Source organism: Mus pahari, chromosome 2 (genome assembly GCF_900095145.1).
Source record: "Mus pahari chromosome 2, PAHARI_EIJ_v1.1, whole genome shotgun sequence".
In the NCBI taxonomy this organism is placed as follows: domain Eukaryota; kingdom Metazoa; phylum Chordata; class Mammalia; order Rodentia; family Muridae; genus Mus; species Mus pahari.
Genome location: NC_034591.1, coordinates 30,156,628 through 30,175,816, shown reverse-complemented (window position 1 = coordinate 30,175,816; position 19,189 = coordinate 30,156,628). Strand labels below are relative to the sequence as shown.

Here is a 19,189-nt window from a genome sequence, read left to right as displayed (position 1 = left end):
CCTGTGATATGGAAGGTACTCCAGAATCTGAAGTTTGTTTTTTGTGACAAAGGATAAGAGTTGAAACGCTGTCTAAAATAAGTATAAGTGATGGATATGGCATATGGGTATATATATAAAACCAGGTGTGTAAATACATACCCAGCTGTTTTCTTAACACACAGCTTTTTTAGTCTTTAAGCCCAAATTTGGATTCCAGACGCAAACCTCTTTGCTTTGGCACTGACCTCACGAAATCTCCTGTCCCTTCAAGTCACCAAACTCTAAAGTAGCACGGACCCTTTACACAAACCGAGGAACACTGAGGTGTTCTCTGCGTCAGCCACCTGTAGACAGGTCATTGTGACGCAAACGCTATGGACACGTGGAACACCTGCCAGAGAGCAGGGGCGGGGTCATCTCTGGCAGCAGGTCCAAACGCCAGATACCCTAGAGATGGGGGTCACGGGAAAACCCCAGGGAGTAGAGAGAGGGACACTCGGTCCTCTCATCCTTGATCCGCCCCAAACAAGGTGAGACCACCGCCCTCCACCACCGAGATCCCCGAGTCCTGCAGAGAGTGGCCGGCCGCTGTCCCCGCAGGGAGGGAGGCGGCGGGTTCTGGCGGAGGGGAGGGTGCCCGCTCGGGCCGCCGCGCTGCGCCGCGGCGCGCACGGGCTCCGCGCTGCCCCTCCGGCTGGCGGCGGCCGCTGCAGGAAGGACCGCTTCCTGCGCTCCCCGCCCCTTCCCTCGCCAGTGCTGACGCTGACGTCGGCGCAGGGAGCTGGAGGGACGCTAGGATCTCCGCCGGGAGGCTCCTGGGGGCCGGGGCTCCAAGGTACCTGCCCTCCGGGGCCGGGGCGGGGGCGAGCCGGGCGGGCTGCATGCTGCAGCGGGAGACGCCCGGGTGCCGGGGTGGTCGGGGGCACCAAGCCAAGGCCGCCTCTACTGCCCTTTGCCGGCTACGGGTTCCAGGCGGGTCACCTCATCTACAACCCCCCCCCCCATCGGGTGCGGGAGGAGCATCATCCTCTTCCCTCCCGCAGATCCTCCCTCGGGCCTGGATGTGTGGAGGATGCGCGCGCCCTAGGAACGTGCGTCAGCCCCCAGGGAGCGGGAGGGAAACCGGAGAGCACCTGCGCCCATACCCAAGCCGCTTCCCAACTGACGTCCGGCCTCCTTTTCTCCGAGCCGGTGCCGGCCTACCCTTCGCTCCCTCCCAGGTCCCCTCTGGATTGGGATTTGCGTCTAGAGCTGACTTGTTGACAAGTTCACCTGCAGCGGTATCTGACGTTTACTTTTGCTGTTCCTCCTATGCTAGTCTTTGGCAGGGACTGCTAAGAGCCGATGGGTACCTTTTTTGTAATGACTGGTGCCAGGAGGCCTGTGGTTGTCCCCTGCAGGCTAGGAAGAGTCACTGAGCACGCCACGTTCTTGCAAACCCTGGCACGCGGGGTTTCTTTGGGTGCTGCGCTGCTGACTCCGCCTTTCCTGCCCCGAGGTTGATGCAGCTCCTGTTTCCTCTGAAAGTAATATCCTGTTATGCCAGTCTTTCTCCCAAGCGGCTCCCCCGTTAACCTTCACACTATCTTTTGACTTGTAGGGTTCCAAAGCCTCTCAACCTCTCTTTGGAACCTTTAACACGCCATACCCGTAATGATGTCAAATAACGTTTGGGGTCTTTGGGTGGGCATTAAGGTTTAGAAATGAAACTATATTCTTCATTGTTAGATAGCATTGACTATTAGCACAAGAAGGGTTTATCCATCAGTCTGAACGGCTGCTAACAAAACATTCCATGGACCTGGAAAAGACATCACCAGCTGGTTTGAAAATGGTTATGAATGGAGGAAGACACATGGAGTATTTGCTGTCCATTATGGTCCTTTAAGCATGTGTGTTTATATCTGCAGTCTCTCAAATTGGCTCCCATGATCCTCTGGTTTAAATCTGACATCTCAACCACTCAGAAGTTAGGGAATAAAGTAGGACACGATTATGAAATTCATGCTCCAAAATGTTTCTTACCCTTTGTTCAACACACACACACATACACACCACACACACACACGTCTGTACATGATGTGTGAACACACTTGCATGCCCCACATGTGAAGGTCAGAGAATAATTCAGTGGTTTCGGTTGCCTCCTTCCACCTCTGCATAGGTTCTTGGTGTTCAATTCAGGTTGCCAGCCTTGTACTCTAAGTGCCTTTGCCTGCTCCGCCATCTCCCTGCCAACTCTGAATTGTTTCTGATCCATTTTAGGTCTCAGCTTTTATTTGTATGTATTTATTTATTTTTATTAATCATTTTATTCCTTTACATTTCAAATAATATCCCCCTTCCCAGTTAACCCTCCACAACCCCCCACTCCCCCTCTTCCCCCTCACCTTGGCCTCTGTGAGGGTGCTCCTCCACCTACTCACCCACTCCTCCTCACTGCTCTAGCATCCCCCTACACTGGGGCATCAAGCCTTTACAGGACCAAAGGCCTCCCTTCCCATTGATAAGGCCATTCTCTGTTATGTGTGTATTTGGAGCCTCTGCGCCCTCTATGTGTACTCTTTGGTTGGTGGTTTAGTCCCTGGGAGCTCTGGTGGTCCAATTAGTTGATATCGTTCTTCCTATGGAGTTGCAATTCCCTTCTGCTCCTTCAGTCCTTCCTCTAGCTCAGTCCTATTTGGTGACCTATGGGGTCCTCAGACTCAGTCCCATGGTTGACTGTGAGTACCTGCATCTGTATTGGTCAGGTGCTGGTTGAGCCTCTCAGGGAATACCCATAGAGGTTCTATCAGCTTTTATTTAAAAAAAAAAAATCTTTCTAGAGACTACTATAGGGTCAAAGCAAGGGTATAATCTATAGTCTCTCAAACACGTTTGGTGTTAGCCCAGTTCATGTGTTCAGATCGAAGGAAATGTTATTTTATAATGTCATTCCGTATTACTCAGGAAAATGGTTCAATGTTATTAAGAATGAATCTTAAGAAAACATAGCAGTTAAACTACAGAGTTCTGCTACGCGTAAGAAGTGAAGAAACCTGAGATTAATAGATCACTGGCCCTTGATCCTCCACTGAAAGCTAAAGACTCCAGCTGGTAATCGCCTATGATTTTATAGCCCTTCCTCCATCTGGTAGACCCAAGTGGCAAGCTGTAGTACCTAGCATCTTTATTTTCGGTATATAATCTTATGAAAAGTGCATGAAATCTTGTTCTCCAGTAAAAAGTCTTCAACGTGACCATTTTCTTTTTCTTTCTTTCTTTCTTTTTTTTTGTTTTAAAAATACAAGTTGTTTTAATGGTATAAAACTCAGGGCACAGTGTTATTGGCATGAAGACCAACTTTATAAGGAAAATAATGAAATATGAGACTAAAGATAAAGTATGCATTAAAATTGAATGATTTTTAAACTTCAACTAAACATAGTTTTTTTTTTTTAAAAAAAGTTTGTATAACTGAGGGTCTACATATAAAAAGATTACCACAAATAAAAGTTAATTCAAAATGAATCACAGACCTAAATGGATAATTTGAACAATATTATGTTTGAAGGAATACAATGCAAAAATCTCAGGAAACCTAGATATTTGCAAGGTTTTGGAGTACAGTTACAACACTTAAAATCAAACATAAAAAATTTAAAATTTTTCCTCGAATACAAAAAGACATAATTAAAAATTACAAGCCACAAATCAGGAAGATTGTTGGCAAATTCTATAATTGTTAAAAGACTCACTTACAAAATATAAAAAAATATATATTTGTTTGGTCAACATTAGGGTAGAAATCCATTTTCAATGTATCTGATGATACAAGTATATTGTTTTCTTCTGGTTGAAGCAGCTTTATTAGTGGAAGAGGGTGTGTGACAACTGTGACAAGATCTACTCCCTATCTAACTCCTATCTCAACTCCTCCCATATCCATGCATGCACTGATTTTCTTTTTAATTATGATGGTTACATATATATACATATATGCACATATATATACACACATACATATATACTGAATTGATATTTAGTGTTGCTTGTATGTATTTATTTAGGGATGACCATGTGATATTGAATAATCAACCTGGGGACTGAGGAAAACTAAGTCTCTTTCTCTCTCTCTCTCTCTCTCTCTCTCTCTCTCTCTCTCTCTCTCTCTCTCGTCATTAATTGCCTGTAACTCTCCATCTAGGGACAGGGTCTTGTGAGATATCCCCTGTCCACACTGGCTTGTCACCTGATGTTGTCATTGTCTGGGTCTTGTTTAGGCTTCCACCATATTGTTGAGATCTCATAGACGTGGCTTCCCCGTAATAAATCATAAAAGACATAATCTTGTAGGAGCGATCCTGGTCCTCTGACTCATAAAACCTTTCCACCCCATCCCCCATGGTGTTTCTTGAATCTTAGATGAAGCGTGTTGTGTTACAGATTTGTCATTCGGGGTGAACATCCCACACCAAGTTGTTTTCAGTGTTCGATCAGTTGTGGGTTTCTGTAATGGTATCCATCTGCTGCAAAAAAAGAAGCTTCCTTGATTAGGTTTGAGAGCTGCACTTGTCTGTAGAAATAAGGATAAGTATTTAGCATACAACTGGGAATTGCACTGGCTTAGAAAACTGTGGGTAGTGAGTTCTCCAAATTCCATGGCCACAAGGTGGGGGAGAATCTTTTCCAGCTATTCATTTGGTAGAGGATTAATATCCAAAATATATAAAGAATTCAAAATGAGGAGTCAAGGAAGCAATCCATATATTATATATATAATAATATAGGGTTCTCAGAAGAAGAACTAAAGCCTAAGAAAGATCTCATAATAACATACACATATTAAAACTACTTTAATATTCCATCTTACCTCCATCGGAATGACTAAGATCAAGAAAACCATTGACAATAAATGCTGACTAGGATGTGGGGATAGAAGACCCTTTTTCACTGTTGGTGGATGGTAAACTGGTGCAGGCACTCAGAAAATCAGTGTGAAGAATTCTCCGAAGTCTAAAATTAGATGTACTGTATGGCCCAGATTTACTACTCCTCGGCGCATGCCTAGAGAACTGAGCACCCTACTGCATAGACACGTGCTCAGATCTGCCCATGGCTGCTCTGTTCTCCATAGCTAGAGAATGGAAACAACCTCAATCTCCTTCAACTGATGAGTAGATGATGAAAATGTGGTCCATGTACACAGTTGGATTTTATCGAGCTGTATAAGAAAATGAAATCATGAAGGTTTTAGGTAGGCGGGTGGCACTAGAAAATATTCTACTGAATGAGGTCACTCAGACCAGAAGGAGAAATGCTGCCTGTTCTCACATGTGTGGCTCCTGGCTCCGAGTCTTTACTTATGAGTATGTAACTTGGAGTAGCCACGGAAACTAGAAAATAGGATAATCGGGCAGCTGGGAAGATTAAAGATGCTCATCAGTGTAAACTCAGAATCAATTTCAACTGTGTGCTGGGGAGTTGCAAAAGCGTTGGAGGTATCAGTAGGGAATGGAACCTTGGTATTTAAAAGGCATTAGAAAGAAGAGAGCCTTCCAGGTGTCTATTTTGGAATGTAATTAGCCGAAGTACATGAAATTAAAAACAGAATGATTGAAATTAACAACAACAACAACTAAATGCAGTAGAATGCTGTGGAGTGTAAAACAAAGCAGATGCATTTCTTGACAGACCACTGACCATACAAATAATATTAATTGTTATGATAGTATCAGTTGAAGAGCAGAAAGGTTCTTGAGTTCTGGATGGTGAGATCATTGGCAGGAGCAATTCAGTAACATGCGTGTTAAACATTCATGCCCCTGCCCACTCTCTCCATCCTCGCTGCCTTCCACTTCTCTGTTCCCAGAATAGTGCATGCTTAATAGTGCTTGAAATGTAGCAGTGTTTTGGACTCCATGTGAAAAGAACCCCAGCCTTCTATGTGATATTTTCTAGGTGGGCATCCTTAGCCAGAGAGCAAATCTGCCAGTCCTGATGAGTGGTGCCCTTTTTCCTTATGGTAGAAGTCCTAGTAATGAGGGAATGAAGCCATCATCATTTGAAATGATTGTATAAATGCACTGTAGTGGCCGCAGACCAACAGCACCTGAGCCCGTGGCTATCTCAGCCTATATTTTAGCCTCATGAGCCAACCTCATTTCAATCTAGACTCATGTGGACCAATTAAAAACAGGAAGTCAGAAGTCCAAACCTGGCTGGAGCTTATGACTTATTAGCCAAAGGGAACATTGGTTTCTAAGTATTTTTAAAATTTGTTTCATTTCTTTGCTTGCAACATGGGGATGGAATGGGCGCAGCTAATACAATGATTTCATCTGCTCCTCACATGTAAAGTGTTCTGTTAGTGACAGCCTGCAACCATAACCTTTTGTCCAGCACTTGCTGGTGCTGTGCTCAGTGATAGAGAAACAAAGATGAAGTTGAGGGTTCCAACTTTCAAGGGACCAGCAAGCGATACCAATGGAACCAGCTCATGCAGAAGAACAATGAGGTATAGGAATAATCCTACCACGAGTCTGTTAAACGGGAGTACAAGGATGGGGGGAATCCCTGAAGAAATGGAGTGGAAGGCATGTGTTGGGTTGAGGGAAATTGCTTGAGGGGGTGGCATTTAAGGAGATTCTAGGACTGTATGTTGTAAGTTAGTCAACTGCCCCGAAGGTAAGACTTTCCAGGTGACAGAAAGCTCTAGCTGTCGTAAATGGCCAGGGGAAGCAGCTCTTTATGACATGCAGCCCAAGTTGGGGGAAAGGAAGGAGTCTTGTGGTTTTGCCAAGAGGTTTAGAGTTTCACCAGTGTCAAGAGACAGTGATGAATGCCTTCTGAGTCGGAGAACAGGCAGCAGGTCAGATGTGCATCTTACAGAAATCGTGCAGAAAATAGTGTGAGAGACTGGAGTGACCAAAATGGTGCTGCCTTGGGGGTTCTAGACTGAGTCCTGTCTGTGTAGTCAGAAAGGGGAAAGATGTGCTGGAGGGGAAATAATGGACAAACATGGAGGCTGAAATGAGACTGATGACAGCATCTCAGGTTGGGTCATCTGGTGGAGGCAGTGCTGGTTGCCAGCTTAGAGACTGGGTAGGAATGGAAAGAGGGGGAATTGGGTTTTAGATTTACTGAATTTGGACAGCTTATGGGACTTCCGTATGAAGTCTCAGGGAAGAAGGATGTAGCTCTCTGTAGTAAAGAGCTCACTTTAAGGGGGGCAGAAGGGAGGAATGGGATCGAGGTGGGGATAATGTGGCTCTCATATGTGAAGAGGTGCTTAAATTTGGTAGTCATTGGCATATAGCTGGTGATTAAAGATAGATATATAGGAAATCACCTCGATGGAGCAAGTAAATTGTGTGCTAAGCCAGCTCAGGTGGGGCTTTGCATACACATAGTGATATTTGAGATGTGGGCACGGAGGAAGAGAGCTACCAGGAAGGTTAAGCAGGACAGAGAGCTGAAAGCAAAAGACATGAACTAATTTGAAATAGAATAGTAGGTGGCCAAAGGTCAGAGAGGACTAGGGGACTCACTGTGCCTCTTAGTGAGCAGAGAGGGCTGGAGGCTCCCTGTGCCTCTTAGTGAGCAGATAACCACAGGGGTTAAGGCCATAGGGTGCTGCCTGGTTCTAAAGAAGTGTACAGTATGCACAGAGAGCAGACACTGTAAAGAGGTGTCCAGGGCAAGTCCAAGGCCCCAATTCCCTGTGTCCTGGAGCAGAGACGGCCTCTCATCCCCTGGGTACCTTTTCCCCACTTGCTGCTGCTCCCTGAGGCCTGGAGCCTTCTCATCCAGTCTGGGCTCTTGGCCTTGCCCCGAGCAGTGTCACAGTGAAGCATATGTGTTGGTGTCAGACTACCCCTCCTTCCTGTTTCCTGCTGCTCTCTGTCCTGCTGACCTGGAGGGTTCGTGCAACTTCCTTGTTGTTACAACTGGGCTAGCCCTACCAAGTATACACACTGACCTGTCCTTCCAGATTCCCGCCCAAGCAACCAGTCTGCCCTATGAGCTTTGGGCTTCAGTATTGCTTAATCTCATGAGTGTATTCACTGAGAAAGTAGAAAGAAACTGGGATAGGTACCATGCATTGGTTCTCAAACAACATTAACTAGATGCCCCAGTTAATAGGGATGCCCCCAAAATGTTGTTTTCTCTTTCTTTGTTGCTGACTCTCAGGATTTTTTCATTCCTTGCTCATAAGCCACCCAAACCACAAACAAGATTTAGTTGCCACCATTTAACCAAGGAAAGTCCTGGAATATGTGCTGTTTCCAGAGAAAGGAGCTGTGGTGGCTTGTTTACAGGGCCCCTGCCCAGCACTGACATTTTATAAACCGCATCCTGGTGTGTGTTTACTTCGGCTGTCTGTGTCTAATGAAAGAGACTTACTCTGTGCCTTGGGAAATTTCCTTCAGCCATGAGCCTCAGTTCCCTTATCCGTGAAAGCAGGAGGCTAGGCTAAATGATCCGGACATCCTCTGCAGTCCTCAGCTACAAGAGCCCACAGTCAGAGGCCACACCCTAACCTCTTTTGGAGGCTTTAAATGATACACAGTGTGCAGTTTTATGTCACTGTGGTCCCTGTAGCCTCAGCCTTGTTCTCTCCACTATGTTAACCTCATGTTTTCCTCATGGAATATATCTGTAAACATGTGCCTATTTTATATTTGTGTTTGTAAGTATATAAAGAGAGATAGTCAGGCTACAGAAAGGGATTCCTCTTATACTTTTGAAAACACAACTTGAACCTTGGAGCCGCTTGGCAGTACTTTACCGGGGCACTACATCTCCCAGTCCGCTTTGTGGTTTTTAATTTGGAAACAGAATCTCACACTGTAGCACAGACAGATCTTGAATGACCTATCTTCTTACCTTGGCCTCCCAAATATCTTCTCATTTTTGATGGTCTTTTAGTAGCCCCGTCTGCTCTATAACTTGTGCAGATCTTATGTGAATCAGAGAGACTAATATATAGACTGTGCCTTTCAGGAAAAGTTAGGAAAATGGGGTAGATGATCATTTCGTAGATTATGTAGTTTGTAATTAACATATATGAGTATAGGTTTTTACTGATATCTGTGGCCAACTAAAATCTCCAATTCTAGGAAGGTAATGGATTAAAGGTATCATTTTATGTAGCATGGAATATTGGTGGCTTAAGCTCTTTGCTTATTTGCCTAATGCCTTAGACCAACGCTGTCCAATAAAAATCCTGTGGTAGACATGCAGATAGGATTTGAAGCAGTTTGTTGTAAAGTGTTCTTAATTTAAAACACTAAAAGAAGCAGATGAAATGAACTTTTATTTTATATTATTCAATACATAAAAATATTTCAGTATGAAGTATAAAAATATATAACATATAGAATACAACTAAATATAAATTATTCATATATTTAAATATGTATGGGATATTCCACTTGATATTTGTTTTATTTATTGTATAAAGGCAAAGGCAATTTAAAAATACAACTTTATAAAATTTAAATAGATATATAAGTGAACTACAAATGATTTGTATAAACATATAAAATAGAGATTATTAGTGAGATATTTTGCTGTATTTGGTTCTTTTTGTTTTCTTTTCTTAAGTCTTTGAAACTGTGTGAGTTTTACACAGACAGCACATCTGAGTTCTAAGTAGCTCTGTTTCCAGTGTTTAGTTGCCACTAGCTGCTACACTGGACAGTTTTACATGTCTTATATGATAAAGTTAGCTTACCACAGATTATTTTTTCATTAAAAATTTAGACTTGGTTTCCACATTTTAAAGTTACATATGGAAGAGCCTTCCAAGTTTTATATTTGAGTCTCAGTTGAAATGCAACAGAAGAATAACATCTGACTTGGACATTTCATGATGCCCTGTGCCGACATTTGATACTACACTTGTGGTTTTTGCTAGGTGTGTTCTTCACTTGTCACCTTGACACTTCACCTTCTCAGGTTAATGTTTTGGACAAAACACCACCATAAGTACAGATTAAAATCTCTATGCCACACTTGAATTAGCATTTGGAAGTCATATAAACTGATAAAGTCAAAGGCAGATATAACTTATACAGCAAATCCTCTCCCTCTTTGCTTCAGCAATTACTTTTTTCATCAGCAAAGGCCAACTCTTGAATCTTTTCCTGTTTCTAGTGTCACAGTTGAGTGATACACCATCTTACATAGTTCCCACTTACAGATCTCCTTCATTGTTATTGTCTGCAAATGTCAGCCTCCTGGTATGGCTGCAATAGAGAATTCACTTAGGGTCAGCCATTGGAAGCAGAGCTGCAGCGGGAGAGCAGAGTGAGACCTGTAGAGACCCCTTGTGAACAAGTTGAATTTTCTGGTTTATTTTTACCTGTTTTCCAGTATCCCTTCTTGTGAATCTGACCTTGGACATCAACTTAGATGAATTGATGAGTTATCTTCAATTTTGGAACCCAGTTACCTCATCTCAAAACAAAAGATGCACAGTTTCCTATTTCTAGACTTCTGTGAAAGAGGATATCCTTTTTGTTGTTGTTCACATTTTTTTAAAACATTGTTTATTAGATATTTTCTTTATTTACATTTAAAATATATCCCCTTTTCTGCTCCCCCTCTGAAAACTCCTATCCCATCACCCTTTCTCTGCTTGACCACCCACCCACTCCTACTTCCTGACCCTGGCATTCCCCTACACTGGGGCATAGAGCCTTCACAGGGCCAAGGGCCTCTCCTCCCATTGATGACTGACAAGGCCATCCTCTGCTACATATGTGGCTGGAGCTATGGGTCCCTCCATGTGTACTCTTTGGTTGGTGGTTTAGTCCCTGAGAGCTCTGGGGATACTAGTTGGTTCTTATTATTGTTTCTCCTATGGGGCTGCAAACCCCTTCAGCTCCTTGGGTCCTTTCTCTAGCTCCTTCATTGGGGACCCTGTACTCAATCCAATGGTTGGCTGAGAGTGTCCACTTCAGTGTTTGTCAAGATCTGGCAGAGCCTCTCAGGAGACAGCTGAATCAGGTTCCTGTCAGCAAGTACTTCTTGGTATCAGCAATAGTATCTGTGTTTGGTGTCTGTATGTGGATTGGATCCCCAGGTGGGGCAGTCTCTGGATGGCCTTTCCTTCAGTCTCTGCTCCACTCCTTGTCCCTGTATTTCCTTTAGACGGGAGCAATTCTGGGTTAAAATTTTGGAGATGGATGGGTGGCCCCATTCTTCAACAGAGGGCCATGCATAACCTCTGGATATGGTCTGAACAGATTCTCCCTCCCCTTTGTGGGCTGTTTCATTTTTCATTCCTGTGGAATCCTGAGAGCCTCTTGCTTTCCTGGCACCTGGGACTTTCTGGCTGCTACCCCCAGTTCCCCATCCCCCATTGCTACACACGTCTGTTCAACTTCCTGACCCTCTGTACATCTCCTCCATATCCTCCAATACCTGAGTCTGCTCCTCTTTTTTCCCGTCCTCTCTTCTCTTCCTCCGAAATACCTCCCATCCTCTACTCCCTTGAAGTATATTGTTCCTCCTTCTAAGTAGGACTGAAATATCCACTCTTTGGTCTTCTTTCCTCTTGAGCTTCATGTGGTCCGTGAGTTGTATCATGGGTATTCCATGCTCTTTGCCTAATACCCACTTATCAGTGAGTACATACCGTGTGCGTTCTTTCATGACTGAGTTACCTCACTCAGGATGACAATTTCTAGATCCATCTATTTGCCAGTGAATTTCATGAAGTCATTGTTTTTAATAGCTGAGTAGTACTCCATTGTGTAAATGTACCACATTTTCTGTATCCATTCCTCTGTTGAGGGACATATGGGTTGTTTCCAGCTTCTGGCTATTATAAATATTTGCCTGGTCATTTTTACCAATGTTGAGTAAAGCCACCTAGATGAAGAGATTTGGAGAGGCACAAGTTTTTGGTGTTGTCACGGACATACTAGCTTTTACTGATCTTCAGGAGCAGTTTGGGAAGCATTAAAATATATTTATTTGGGGAGGTTATTTTCAATGTTTTGTGGAATCATTAATGTTAATTATGCCCTGTCTACTAATGCTTGAGTTAATTTAATATGTGAATAAGATGATTATTTTTAACTATACTAAGTAAGACCCTCGTTAACATGAACTAGAACTTTAGCAGTGACTTGCATCCGTCAAGGTTAATAGAAACTCGGCCACCTCTTAGCCGCTTCGAATAAGGTCAGAAGTCTGTTCTCCTCATGGAAGATGTTCTGACTCACAAAAATTAAGGCATGATCCTGCCTCACATTTACTTGTGAATTTATGAAAATGTCAAAACAACATTTCAGGGGGGTATAAAACCAGAAATAGAAGCTACTGAAATGTTCAAGTAGTTGTAACCTTACACAAAGCTGAAGGGTAGCTCCATGGTTTCAGGGGGGAAACACCCACTGAATCAGGTCAAAGCCATCTTCGTTTGTTTAGCCTGTGAAAGGATGGAAGGTTGAGTCAGCTCCCCATCCCCCGTGGCATGCTCCCCTTCCCAACCATGGGAAGACGCCATCTGATGAGCCAAGGTTTTAAAACCAGAAATGCAATCAATTATGCTTGAAGAAATTGATTCTTTTTTTTTTTTTCACTGCTCTCAATGAAACTAGTTTAATATTTATACTTAAAACACACTTCTGGTTATAAGAAATTATAAAATTCACAATCGACATACAAGAGTATGTGACAGATAAACACCTAGGATAAAGGAGTTGAAAACATACTCTTACCAAACGAATCGCAGACACTCAGTTCAGTTTTACTTTGATACCTAGACCGCCTGATGCTTTTCTATAAGCCCAGGGACCAGCATTGCACACCAAGGCTGGTTAACTTTCTCTGGCTCATGTGTCCCCACTTCAAGACAAAAAGGGCTTCATTCTATAATGTCTGTATTAGGACTGACATTCATCCTGAAGTTACACACCAGAGAAGTAGACTCAAGGTAGGCTTAATTCAGATCATTTGAAAGCAACTAGTGGTTCTAACTAACTGAAGAAAAGCTAGGTACAGTTGAGTTTTTATAAAATGATTGCGGAACATGTAGGTTTGGGCTTATGAAAGAAACAAATTTTAAAACCTGCCCAGCGGCTCAAGGTTGATGACACACACCATAATTCTATTGCAGAAAATTTTGTTTATTTCTTTCCCTTCATACACACACATACCCTTTGCCAGACCATAACCACTAATTCTTAGAGTCTTGGCTCAGAAGTAATGTCTCACCCTAGTTCTGTTCCTTCACTTCCATGTATCTTTAGCACTGGACACTTTCTTATCTTGCCATGCATTTTCTGTGGCAATCCACACTGACTGTCCCCTGACTACAGGCCTCCCTTGCAGCTGTATGCACATGTGATATATACTGATGTGCCATTTTTACAGAGGCTTCGTTGTAAATGAGGTCCTTCATTCCATTATGGAATAAATCCCCCCCCCTTTTTTTTTCTTGAAGTAGCCAGAGAAAACTAACCAACCTGGCTGTGCAGTGCTGGTCCCGGGGCTCGTAAGCATTAGAAAAGTATCAGGCGGGGTCTGTATTTCATCAGATGCAAGAAATCATTGCTGTGAGGCTTACGGTTTACGTCCCTTGAAGAAAGAAAAGTGGTTGCCAAATACTTGGCCAGACGGTGATGATCATAGCACCCATCCAGCTTCAGGATTCTTGAGACGTGAACAGAGATTTGCGCCGCAGATTTGATGCTCTGTGGTCTAGAGATGCTGGTGTTGGAGAGGAGAGGTCTTACCGGGGGATACTTCTAGCAAGGTACCTTGTTCCTACATCGTGTGTGGTTATGGGAAGAAAGGCGGTGCACTTCCTAAAGAGCCCCAAACGGTGATGTGCATGATAGAACTGAAGAGCTCTAAGATGCTGACGTTTTTATCTGGAACGGATACATTTGGAATACATTAGAAAAATGCGAATGTTGAGTCTGCATTTCAAGGCGTGGTAGCGTAAAGCTCAGTACACACCCACGGAGTCCGTCTCTGTTCTCCCCACCTTCATCTAACAGAAAAGCCTTCCGTTTACAAGAGGACCCTCTGCTGCTGAACCTGGACGCGGCATTGGCGCGAAGGCGTCTGCAGGAAACAGGACAGACTTAGGAAGTATCCCTCCCTCGTGAGGAAGCTACTTCCCTTCAGATATTGTTGTGGGTTGATGGCACCAGTGTGCAGAATGGTGATCAGCCTGCCTCTTTCCTGGAGTGCGGGCTCAAGAACTTTAGATTATTATTGGGTTTTTATTTCCTTGTAATTTATATGTAATCAGAGGGGCCAGCAGCTGACATCACGGCCGTGAAGACTCAGGGAAATGGGCTAGGCCAGAACAAGTGTTCATCACAGGTTGAGGGCAGCCTGCTTGGAATGGAGATGCCCTTTTTCCTATCATGTTGTCAAGAAGAATCCAGTATCGTGGTTCAACGCAGCAAGGCTAGACTGACTCCTTCAGTGTGTACCATTCTGTGAGCCTCAGACTATTGGGGAGGGACGGGGTGGGGGAACCAAGACTTTTAGGAAAAAAACAAAATGAGACTTTTGTTTATGCCTATACTGTGTGGTTATTTAAAGCAATTTTAAAAAGACAAGTGAGGTAGTTAGTCTTTTACCCATTCTTATTTAAGGAATCAAATTGAGAGCTCACAACAGAAAGCATATATAAAGAAGGAAAATGGGCATAATGATTGCATAGACCCCTAATACAAAATATAAAGTGCTCCCCTTCCCTGTTCTGGCTTCTTCCCACAGGGCGTAATGTCCTCTTAGCCTCAGGCAGTAGGTAGGAGAAGCTAGGCTTTTAATTCCTAATCTTGGGCAGTGAAACAAACATACTGCCTCACAGTAAAGGTGCAGCTCAGAAAATCAAAGGGGGCTAGGTTGGTTGCCTTAGGATCACCCATGTGGCAGTCGCTAACCTCTGAGCAGAAAGGCGTTCCTCACTTTTGCCTGTCTTAGAGCGAGAACCCACTGCCCAGGAAGTCATTACTGCCTTCCTAGGATTGTTTTACAGTTAAAAACTTATACTTCATTATTAACTCTTAGAGCCTTTGAATAAACTCTATCCTCCTCCTCCTCTTCCTCTTCTCATCACCACCACTACCATCATCGTCATACGTGATCTGCTTTGCCTTCCTTGAGGAAACAAAACAAAGCACAACACAGATGCCCTTTTGGGCAAGGTGTGCTGGTTGGGATACTGGTGCCTTGCCTGCGTGACACTTAAAGTCTGTGAGCAACTTGATACTGTTGACCACTTTGTTCTCTTTTGTGACGAAATATTTTGCAGGAGAATTCACAGATGTGCAGCTTTTTGGTCCCATCGTATGAACCTGTTCAAATTCATATGTCTTCTGATTCTCCAAAGTATGTTTTTATAACTGTCCTTACTACTAATTGTAGACTCTCTAGTACTGTAATCCCTAACCCCAGGAGGCTGGTGAGTAGTTAATGTGGCCAGCCTCAATTGAAATGTAACGTGTGGGTAAAATATACAGCCTCTCTTGGACTTAGTGTGAAAATATGAATGTGAAATATATCCTGGAAATTTTTATATTGATTACCTTTTTGAGTTGTATTTTTGATGTTAGGTTAAATACCAATTTTTAAAATTTCACTATTACCTGTGACTCTTTTTTTTTTTTAACCTATGGCTATCAGATCATTTTCAACTACATTATAGCTAATAGTGATTTTTTTAATTGGTCAGAGCAAATTTAGATGTCAAGTCACTTCATATCAGAGCAATGCCTATTTTGTGGTAATTACTGTATCATAGTTATGTTTGCTTAACTACACTATCGAGCAGAATAGAAAGGGTAAAACTTTATGATGGTTTTAATTTTATTTTGTCTATTATTATTATTGGTGTGGGTGAATGGGAGAGCAGGGGAGAGGCATGGGAGTAGAGGTCAATTGGCAACTTTTGTGAAGTCGATTCTTTGTGTCAGTTCTGGGGGGTCAGTCTTGTGTTGTCAGGCTGCTAAGGCAAGCATTTCTACCCCCTGAGAAGTACCATCAGACCCACAGTGATTTTTAACTACGGACAGTGGCACTGTCAGTTTAGAAAATGGTGTGGCTTGATGGGATAGGTTAGGTCTAGAAATTCTAAGACACATATTAGTTGTCTTTGGTGTGTGGTGTCTGAACATGTGTAGAAAGAGATGCAGACTCTGACTGTAGCTACATTAGCAGGAGATATGTAGATATACCTACATGGTTTAACCTATTTGGTCACCCATGAATTTATTGCTCCATGTCATGTTGGTTCAAGAAAGATCCATTTCCCGAATGGTTTTCCTTGCATTTAGCCATGGTTCTCAGACTTTAGTATGTTTAGAAATCACATTAATATGTAAGCTTGGTTGTAAGTATGGGCCTCCAGACCCTGGATCAGGAATTCTAGTTCAGCAGGGGAGGAGCCTCGGAATCTAGAGTTCACCCCAGATCAGCTCAGTTCAGTGGCTTGGTGACAACACTGGGGAACACTACTGTATAATGTGTAATCTGGAAATGTTCAGAGAGTCTGTATAGGAGAGGCAGTTCACTCAGTGATATTTGTTGCTGGTATAAAGAACTAAAGTGGATAGTTTACTGACCATAATTAATCAAAAAATTTTATAGCAAAACAGTAGACTGAAGCAGAATTGAAGACCATCTATGGAGTGGAAAAAAAAAACATTTACAAACCATGTAGCTTTAATGTTCAAAGAATTTGATAACAAAAATGTCCGAGTTTAAAATGGAGAAAGGTTTGAATGGATCTTTTTCTAACCAAAGTAAACAAATTGTCATCAAAACTACAGAGAGATGCTCATCATCACTGATAATCAGGGGAATGCAAACTAAAAACCATAGGGGCTGTCAGCTAGTGCTTATTAGTGTGGCCTGTGGAGAAACGGGGTGCTGAAGGGCCGGGCTATGGAAAGCTTGGAACCAGATGTGCTGCTGGAATGTGTTTCAGCGCAGACACTGGACCTGCAGAAACTGTTGTAGACGATTCAAGAAGAAAAGAAAAGAAAGAACTACCAGATGAGTTAGCTATCCCTCGTCTGATTATAAGTCATACTTATCCAATAGAAGGGTCTTGAGGAGAGGTAGAAGATACATATGTTCACTACATCAGGATTCATAGTAGCTAAGTAACCTGTCTGTGGTACATGAATATATGCAATGGATTGCTACTCAGTTTTGAAGGGGAGGGAAGATAGGACTCTATCATGCTACAGGGCACTGTGCAAAGTGAAAGGGGCCACTCACAAAACACAAATACTACGTGGTTACACTTGAAACGAGGTATCTAAAGTTATCAAATTCACAATCAGAAAGTTGAATGGCAATTGCCAGGACCAACTGGGCTGATAGTGAGTTGCCAGTTCCGTGGGGATGAGGTTTCAGTCATGCAAGATAAAAGCATTTTAGAGATCTGTTGTGTTGTAGTCTCCTGCAATATACTGTCCTGTACATGTAATAAACGAAAAACAGGTATCTCAGCCCACAAAGATGTGTGAGCTTGAGCCCAGGACTCACATAAAAACTCAGGAATGGTGGCACATGTTAGTAATCCCGGGGGGGGGGGGAGAGACTAGGGGTTCTCTTGTCATTCTCAGGTCTCAGTGAGAAATCCTGTCTCACAGAACAAGGTGAACAGCTCCTGACATACACATACATATATACACGTTAATGCACACACACACCTGCAAATACACACCCCAAAAATGAGATTAAAAAATATTTTACTCTAATAACAAAAAAAAAAATAATCAAAAAGTATTAATGCCCTTAACAGTTCATGGTAAAGCAAATTCAATGAAAGAGTATAATAATTTCATTTTTTTTTTGAGCGTTTTATGGTGATTTTTGTTGGGAGTATTAAGTGAATGTACCTTTGGTGTGTGTGTGTGTGTGTGAGAGAGAGAGAGAGAGAGAGAGAGAGAGAGAGAGAGAGAGAGAGAGAGAGCTTGAATGTGTAGCCATTCCGTGAATACACAGAATGATCACAGAGTGCACTTACCTTGAATGTTCTTCTTGAGGCAACCTGACTCAATACTTGGATACCGTCCATGAGGAAGAGAGAGAGAGGTATCAATGTGTTGCTGTCATTTCACATACTAGGAAGAGTCTGTTCTTCCTTCTTATTCCAATACCTCTCTCTCTCTCTCTCTCTCTCTCTCTCTCTCTCTCTCTCTCTCTCTCTCTCTTTTTCCGAGACAGGGTTTCTCTGTGTAGACCTGGCTGTCCCGGAACTCACTCTGTAGACCAGGCTGGCCTCGAACTCAGAAATCCACCTGCCTCTGCCTCCCGAATGCTGGGATTAAAGGTGTGCGCCCGGCACCATTCTCTTAAAACATTTTTAAAGGGAAACCAATCAACAACTCAAAATAAACAAAAGCAAAGACACTCCTGTGATTTTAAGGGTGCTGGCCACCACACTGGCCTAATTATAGTGATCAGTTGATCACTATACTATAGCATGTTAGCACACAGACTGAATGCATACTTGGCAGCCAGAAGTCTTACACATTGGGCTAGAGGCCCTTCCATTCTCAGGACCTCCCAGGAAAGTTGAACTACTGTTGGGCAGCTGGTGAGCTTTGCCTCTGGGGCTGGCCTGCTTCCATGAGGTGAGGCAAAGACATAGGTGACTCCCATATTCTCAAGAACTGAAAATACATTACTGTCCCGATGTATATCTCACCCCTGCTTCTTCCCTCTTAGAATCCGGTTCTGTCCCATTGGTCTTGGGGGGGGTAATATTTGTCTGTCTTTGTTTTTACAACACTAATTTATCTAAGAGCTCGAGGATGAAGTGATTCAAGTGTAATAAACGGCATAAGATGGTAATACTCACCATGTGTCTTAAGCAATGAGGATACTCCCTGTACAACCGAAAGCACGCTGCATCCTCTAAAACCATATCCCGCCCTCCCTATAGGACAGCATATGCACTCCACTGGAATGTATAGTTTTACATTTTGTGTATCAGTTAAAATGAACTTAACTTAAAATTAACTAGAACAGGGTAATAAGCCTGGACCAGTAAGAAAGCTCAGCAGGTTGTGCTTCTTGCTACCCACCTAACAGCCTCAGTTAGAACTACAGAACCCAGATGGCACAAGCAGAAAATTTATCCTCAATGTCCTCTGGGTTTTTTTTTTATGTGAACACCATGGCATGTGCATTCTCTCTCTCTCTCTCTCTCTCTCTCTCTCTCTCTCTCTCTCTC

The 19,189-nt window shown here is 43.0% G+C and overlaps 1 protein-coding gene across 3 annotated transcripts in view; it reads left to right on the top strand.

Annotated features, from left to right (window-relative positions):
• The first annotated feature begins 396 nt into the window (after window positions 1–396).
• Window positions 397–19,189, top strand: part of Ica1 (islet cell autoantigen 1) — a 142,325-nt gene continuing 123,532 nt past the window's right edge. The window contains exon 1 of one of the 3 annotated variants that reach the window (XM_029535461.1): window positions 397–512. The gene's annotated coding sequence lies outside the window, so the exon portion shown is untranslated. Of the gene's footprint in view, window positions 818–1,206; window positions 1,263–19,189 lie in introns of those variants that run through there. The other 2 variants (XM_021190440.1, XM_029535462.1) reach the window with 2 other exon arrangements.